General features: G+C 31.6%; 1 non-coding gene across 1 annotated transcript; it reads left to right on the top strand.

Annotated features, from left to right (window-relative positions):
- The first annotated feature begins 758 nt into the window (after window positions 1–758).
- Window positions 759–830, top strand: TRNAT-CGU (transfer RNA threonine (anticodon CGU)). The gene has a single exon. It is a non-coding gene; the product is annotated as a tRNA-Thr (tRNA).
- The last annotated feature ends 7,773 nt before the right edge of the window (window positions 831–8,603 follow it).

Here is an 8,603-nt window from a genome sequence, read left to right as displayed (position 1 = left end):
ATCTATAAAGCAGATTTCGATTCCGAACAAGAAAGGTAGGAGAATAAGGACAAGGAAACCTATACATGATCTTTAAAGCAGATTTCGATTCAGAACAAGAAAGGTAGGAGAATAAGGACAAGGAAACCTATTAATGTTTTGGGACCAGACGTCAACAACAACATTACCCAATGTAATCTCACAAGTGGGGTCTGGGATGGTACAGTGTACGCAAACCTTACCCCTACCTTAAAAGTAGTGAGGTTGTTACCGGTAGACCCTCGGCTAAAATAAAAGCAAATGGGAGCAGTTCAAAAAAGAAGTAACGACAATGAGAAGAAACGCATGTCAAAGCAAGCTAAACAATGAACAGTAGCTACAACAGGATAATATACAAGTCGAAGTACAATAAGTAGCAGATAATAACAGAAAACGAAGGACAAAAAAAACTACCACTACTAGTATGGAAGGCGGGCAACACTCAACGTAGCCTTCTACCCAAATTCGTGCCCTCCACAACCTCCTATCTGAGGTCATGTCCTCGGTAAGTTGAAACTGCGCCATGTTTTGCTTAATCACCTCTTCCCAATACTTTTCTACTTTCTCTACCTCTCGTGAAACCAGACATAACCAAGTAATAAATCCAAGATTGTTAATCTCATGCTACGCCATTCTTTTTTCATTTTTACCAATTCTCCTCCCACCTTGCAAACGAAAGTAGTTCTAACCAAGTAATTGTGACAATCTTAGAGTTGGATGATATCTCTAAGGAACAAGATGCCTCCGTAGCATAGTGGTATTGCGTTCGCTTCGTAAGCGAAAGGTCGTGAGTTCGATCCTCGCCGGGGGCTTTTTTCTGCTAGGCATAATCTGTATAAACTATTTTTTCTCAATAAATTCCAAATTAGTACGAGTTATGTACTAACTCCTGGTATTAGGAGTTTTTTTTTACTGTATAATAATTAATCAATATGTAAAGTAGGATTAAGAAAGAATCATCCGATTAAAACCTATTAAAGAGTTGAGATCAACTGACAAATGTTTGCACTATTTCATTACAAGAAACGATATCATGTCATTTAACTTGGTAAACAAGAGAAAAATATGACGAGGGGATTGCTAAAATAGTAACTACCCTCCATCTCTGAGGCGGACCCAGGATTTCATAATCGCGGGGGCGCCGCTACATCCAATGTATTTATCGCTACTCATAGAGATTGATAATAAAACAAATATGCTATTGGTTCTGAATTAATTTAATTCAATATAATATAATTTTTATTTTAAATAGATAAACCGTCCAACAAATTAAATATTCGATAAGGTTTTCTCCCTCGATTCGATACTATCGAATAAAATAAGAAGAAAATCGAGAGAGGTAATGTCAAAAGAACAAAAAAATATGTTTATAGCAATCACATAAAACATAGTTCGATTTTGATCGTTAAATGGTGTAGTTCTGCCAAATATTTTTTACTTTTATAGGCTTAATTTTTTTTTATTACAAAATATTAAAAGCAATAGCAAATATTCAAAGAGAAATCAGCAATTCATCATAATTGGGATTAGAGTATCCTGTAGTAATTGAATACTTTTATTCTAAATTTGCGGAAGGAGTTTGAAACATTTAAAAAACAGAAGAACAAAAGTTTAAAAAACAACAAGAGGCGAACGGAAAAAAGAAAAAAAGAAAAAAAAACAAGACTGGTATCCTCAAACTAAAAGGGGATGAAAGACCGAGAAAAGGACCAAAATAGTACATTATCTTTGGGTTTTGACCTAAAACCATGCATGTTCTTTTACATGGAGCATTAACAGTCCATTATGCTTACATAAATGGTACGCTTAGTCTAACTCCCAAATATTATGTTAAAAATTTAACGGAAAAGGGCAAAAATGCCCTTGAACTATTAGAAAAGGTATAAAAATACCCTTCAGCCCTCTATTTTGCTAAAAATACCCCTCAGTTCAACTTTTTGGCTCATTTATGCTCTTTAACGGTCAACACTAAATTTTAAAAAAAATTATTTAAATTACACATGGCATTTTATTACTAGTCCGATTTTCTAAATCTGAAAAAAAATGGATTTTTATAAAATCTGGAACAACTAATTTTTTTTAAAAAAAATGTGGTAAGCCCTTTTTAAAAAAAAAAACCAGGATTGGATTTTTATTAACAAATGTGGAACTTTGTAAATCTAGAAAACTGTTTTTTTTTTTTAAAAAAAATGGAAAATTGATTTTTTTATTAAAATTTTGATTTTTTAAGTTTGAAAAACTGAATTTTTTAAGTAAAATGTGCAAAACTAATAATCCATAATTTTCTTCTAGATTTTAAAAAAAAACAGTTTTTTGGATTTATTTTTTTTAAGCATGATTTTTCCACACTTTTTGTAAATAAATCATTTTTTTTAGATTTTTATAAAAAATCAGTTTTTCAGATTTTGAAAAAAAATCCACTTTTAGCTGCTTCTTCTTCTTTTTTTTTTTTTTTTTTTTAAAGTGTCCTAAAAATAAAATCATGAAAATCTAAAATTTGTAGGACAAAGAAAATCAATTTCCCTGATTTAAAAAAAAAAATTCTAGATATTTTAATTAAAAAAATCCAGTTTTCCAATTTTTTTGTTTTTCTAAAAAAATCAATTTTCCAGTAATAAAATACCATGTGTAATTTAAATAATTTTTAAATTTGTTAGTCAAAGGGTATAAATGAGCCAAAAAGTTGAGTTGAGAGGTATTTTTAGCAAAATAGATGAATGAAGGGTTTTAGACCTTTTCTAATAATTCAGGGGCATTTTTGTCCTTTTTTGTTAAATTTTTAACAAAATATTTGGGAGTTGACTAAAAGTGCACCACTTATGCAAACATAATGAACTATTTGTGCTCCATGTAAAAGAATGTGTATAGTTTTAGGTCCAAACCCAAAGATAATGTACTATTTTGATCCTTTTCTCATGAAAGACCAAATGAAAGAAAGGAAAATCAAAAACAAGGGAAAGAAAACAAAACGGAAAAAAAAAACTGCAAAACAAGAGTGGGCGAGGGAGGACATCTTAGGATTCGAATCCAGCTACTTTGAGGTTTGGAACAAAATAGGCCCGCCGCTAGCACCAACGAACCACTTCGACATTTGTGATTATGGGTGCAACTTGTGATATATGTCTACTCTTGAAGATATTCAAATGTGTATATAGCGTTTTTGCGGAAGTTACGGGGGAACGTGACGCCACTCCTTACAAGGTGAGTTCGCCTTTGCTCCACCTCCAACCCGAAAGTTGTTGGTTTGAGTCACCAAGAAAGCGAAAATGTGCAAGTTCTTCGGGGAGGGATAAAAAAAATAGATACACGGATCTTCCAAATTGTTTTTTTTCCCTAAAAAAATAGTGAAACTACCAATCTTGTAGGAGTAGCTAGGCATGTTTCCGAAAAATCGATGCATACTGAATAATAAAATTGATTTTTTTTTCGATTTGATTTTGGGGTTTAATTAAAAAAATTGACAAATTAGGTTTTATTTGAATTTTAAGCAAAATCACCGGTAGAATCGAATCAAATCGATTATATAAATACCTTAAGAATTATAATTCTCTCTGAGTGTGCGCGCACGTGTGTAATTTTATATAATTGTTTTTACGCTATATGCTCATTGTTGCACTTGTGCTTTGTGATCTAGGTGTTGCCTTATAGTAATTCAATTTTTTGTCTTTATGTTCTAGTTTGATTAGGTCCCTTTGTTTTGACAAGTCCAAGAATATATTTCCTGTTTAAAGTAATTTTCGTATGAGCCCATTAATATTCATCATTGTTTAATTCAATTATCGTCAAAACGTCTTGGTAAAATTACAACTCTTTAATTTCTTGCAAAAAAAAAAAAAAAAGTTAGTATAAGAAGTTTCATTAAGTTTATTGTTTGTTTTAATTTTGATGTTGGAGCATGAGGGTGGAAAAGAGATTATTTTAGTTTATTAAATGTATCTGCCCAAAGAGGATGAGTTTTATAATAATGAAATATTTCCTCATTACCTGTCCAATATTTTCCTTACACAACATTCATCATAAGTTTGCCCAAAGGTAGTATGAGGCCTTACAAGAGAATATTTAGCTTAGTAAATACGGAAAAGGGCCAAATATATCCCTGTCTTTGTGAGAAAAGGTTTAAATATATCCCTCGTTATATTTTCGGTCAAAATATATCCTACCGTTATACTATTGGATCAAATATACCCCTGTACTATGAAAAAAAGTTCAAATATACCCCTCCTCCATTAAGATTGTCCAAGGTGGACATCCAATCTTACGTGACACTATAAGGGGAAGGAAATAGAGGAGAGGGGTAACATGGGTTCGGGGCGGTGAGTTGGCATGCCACATGACATCCACCTCATTAATTGTCAGTGCCATGTATGATTGGATGTCCACCTTGGACAATCTTAATGGAGGAGGGCTATATTTAAACTTTTTCTCATAGTACAGGGGTATATTTGGTCCAATATTATAACGGTAGGAGTATATTTGGACCGAAAGTATAACGAGGGATATATTTAAACCTTTTCTCATAGTACAGGGGTATATTTGGCCCTTTTCCGTAGTAAATATGTCTGCCCGAAGAGAATAGGTTTTCTATTACTAGAATATTTATTATTACCCGTTCAAACCCCGGGGGGGGGGGGGGTATTATTGTTAAGGCTTATCTTAGTGTTTCGGGGATAGCAGTTGACTTTGTTAATCATATCATCTTGTTGTGTTATCCTAATTACCTTGTCTTACATGGAGCAAATGTCACCAGTATAGAGAGATGACTATTTTGAGTTCGCCCTTAAACCTATTGACATCAACCTTGTGATGCTTGTTAACCCCTTAAAAATATACCTTTTATAAAGAATTATATTGATGGGCTATATATGTAATTTGTTCACTATTTTTTGTTGAAATAACATTTGTTGAACTTATGTAATATTATTAGCCTTCTATTTAATTGCCAATTACCATGATTGAATATTATAATTCTTAATTTTTTGATAATGGTGGAAGGATCAGTTATGATAGATAACACAAAACTAACATCATGTAGCTAATACAAATTACCATGATGTTTGACATTCTTTTTCATAGTCACATGAGAAATATTCTACTACTTTCTTCTCATTCAGAATTGTTCACTATATGTAAATATTTTTCATCGCAAGTTATCGAAGGAATAAATAAATGTGAGTAATATTCATAAGAGGGAGATAATAAGGTTGAAAATTTAGGTCTGATTATTTTATGCGTTATAATTTGTGAACTTGCATGATCTTGACAATGAGGAACAAGGTTGAGGGGTCAAAGTTGATAAGGTCACTGACCGATTTGTTTGTATGTTCAATGCATAGAAAATTTTGTTATATTAGACGTGATGGAGTTCTTTCTTTTATTTGCAGCGAAAGTATACATCATTTTATATTTATATCTTAAAAGATAATTTTATGACTAGCGAATAACATTGTAAACTCATGTATTAAATCAAAATATTTACAATATTTCTTGCGTTTGAAAACTTTTGTTACAAGAATTTTAATTTCTCAAAGAAATACATACTACGGAGGAAAAAAAAATTAATGTATCACTTTTTACGTGTTTGTTATTATCCTTTTAAGAACACATATTCGGCAAGAGTATTAGGATGTATATTTTTTTCAAAATCATTTTAGGGTTTAGTTCAGTGATGACTCAATTGATGCGATTGTTTACATGCATGCGCATGAAACTAGAAATTCATGTATGAAACCAGTGAGGTAAGATCCCAAAACTTCAATAATTATAATGAACTCCAAAAACTCTTAAATTGTTATAAAACAATAAAACTAAAGCAAGAATTTTTGTAGAGAAAGAGAGAAGAGAGTTCTTATTTCTTTTCAGGGATGAAATACAATGAAGAGAACATCTCTATTTATAGGAGAATATTGACTTGGTCCCAAAATTATTAGTCATAATATTTCTGTTAAAGATAGACATCTACAAAATATGATAATATCTATAACATAAATCGTGTTTTATAGGAGTTGGCAGTGCAACTTTAATCATGATTCATAATTATCTTTATATTTTATCTTTTATTGTTATTAATTGTTTTAAAAATATCGGAATACTTCATTAGACTACATACATTCTTTTAGTCATTTTGAAAAATTTTCTTATACATGTTTTTCCTTTTTAGATAAATACGTTCATTCTTACTCAAGTAGCCAATCATTCAAAGTCAATTTTTTGTCTCTTTATTCATTTGAAAACTTTCCATTTTTATTCATTCATTTTAAAATAAGTCTTCTTATACTTTGATCATCCACTTAAAACCATTTCATGTAGTTAACCTTTTGGCCTTAATCCTAAATTAATTTTCTTAACCTTACTCTCTTAATTCAAATCCTTCCAAAGTCAACTTTTAATTACTTTATTTGTTATTTTGCTTATTCATTCTAAGAATACGTAATTTCATACCCCATTATTCAATGCACTATATTGTTTTACTTACTTTATTTGTTATTTATCCATTCAAATCAAGTTAAAAGCTAATCATTTTAATCTTTCTTTTATAAATAATTCTTTCTCATAGTTATCCAATTTTTACAAGTTTTTTCCTTACTTTATTCTCGTTCTTTAGTTAGGTTCTTCGCTATATAGTCACTTTAATCATTTGAAAATAATTATTTCTTATACTTATTCAGTTTTTTTCTTCTTTTTTATTTTTATTTTTTAAAGCTCTTATACTTTCTCTCTCCTTTCAATCAATTCTTTAAAAGTGTTATTCATTTCACTTACCTGAACTAATTTTAAATAATTCTAGCTCATTCTTATTTAATCCTCTGGAAAGGTTTGCTTTATACTGTATTCAAAACAATCAACTTTCCTTCAATGTTTATTTCTCCATGTCAAATTCTTTCAGCTAGTAAGCATTTTAATCACTATATATTATTATTTATATATTGACAATTAATCTCATTATACTTGTTTATTCATTTCTTCATTACAAATACACATTTTTATAGACTTTATCTATTTGCTTTACTAGATGCAAAAGAATACATTTTTCTTCTTTAATAGACTTTTTGACCATTCTTTCCCTTAAATTCTTTTCACGATAATTGTAAGTAATAATCAACGATTTTTGGCACAACCTCTCATGTAATTAAATCAGGTCCAACTGGAATCACATTTTGTGAATTATAAAGGATGCCTAATCCCTTTTCTTTAGGATAAATTGAACCCTTAGTAGAATCTCACCAGTTTTGCAGACCAAAAATAGAGTTATAACATAGCATTGCCTCAGATTTATTTAGGCCTCCTAGTATACCTTAAATACTAGTTGGATGTTTTGACTCTAATCGACGTTGTAGAGTCCCATACGTTGTGTATTATTTTTTGGGGAAGTTACATAAATACAAGTAAATAAGTAAAATATTTCATAGTCTACAATTATTAACTAAATTACATAATCTAGAATATATACACTATATTTAGGGTATATGTATAATTTTATACCATAAATAAAAAATGTTGCTATGAATAAAAGGCTAATAATAAGGAATTTCCTATATTAGTGATAACCAAATTAAATATATATCAAAACACATTAATTACTTTTCTAAACATCCCAATATACTCAGCTAGCATTAATCCATAAAATAGTATACTACTGTTTATATGATATATATTATACAATTCCTTGAACAAGTATATATTGTCACGACCCAACCCCGTAGGCCGTGACTGGTGCCCGATCTAGGCACCCAAACATACCCATCAAACACTACCTCAAAACATAACGAACGCGATCAAATCTATAACGTGCTTCGGTAAGGCTATGTTTCCAATTTAGATAATTTCCCGAAAAATTTCGGCAGAGTTTCCTTTGTTTTATGGACTAACCAAAATAATCCTGCACACAGAAAATACCAACAAAGGCCGCACAGGGCCAACAAAATATCATATACATAAGCGGACCGGCCGCCGCGGCGAATGGAATCGCCCAACACACCAAATACAAACACAATCGTACGGAGGTAGGCACAACCCACAAAGTATGTCCACAGACCTCTAGACAGACAGACAGAATCATATGACGGGACAGGGCCCCGCCGTACCCAAATAGTCCAAATATACATAAGGATAAACATGACAGAAATGTATACCAAAATGTACGCTCCGGATCAAAGGGAGCAATCCAATATAGCAGAGAGTGTGGCCTACAGTGGAGGGTCACCAACGTCTGTACCTGCGGGCATGAAACGCAGCCCCCGAAGAAAGGGGGTCAGTACGAAAGAAGTACTGAGTATGTAAAGCATCGAGCACAGAAATCCAAACCATAACCCAACTAAAAATGCGGAAAGAAAATATCGGATTAATACGACAAAGTTTGTACTGAGAACATGTGTACATAATGCAAATCAAAATCATGCATAACGCTCGGGAATGTGGTCACCACTCCAACACTGGCGCCACAACACAGCATACTCCAGAAGGTTTCAAATCCCGTACAAACCCCAAACATATAGTATCACACATAACATATCGCGACATACCGCGTCAACAAAACAAATCATATCATCTCGCCATATCACAAAGATAACTCCATATACGGTAACCGG

The sequence above is a fragment of the Lycium ferocissimum genome, chromosome 12 (genome assembly GCF_029784015.1).
Source record: "Lycium ferocissimum isolate CSIRO_LF1 chromosome 12, AGI_CSIRO_Lferr_CH_V1, whole genome shotgun sequence".
Taxonomy (NCBI): Eukaryota; Viridiplantae; Streptophyta; class Magnoliopsida; order Solanales; family Solanaceae; genus Lycium; species Lycium ferocissimum.
This window is presented reverse-complemented; position numbering and strand designations above follow the sequence as displayed.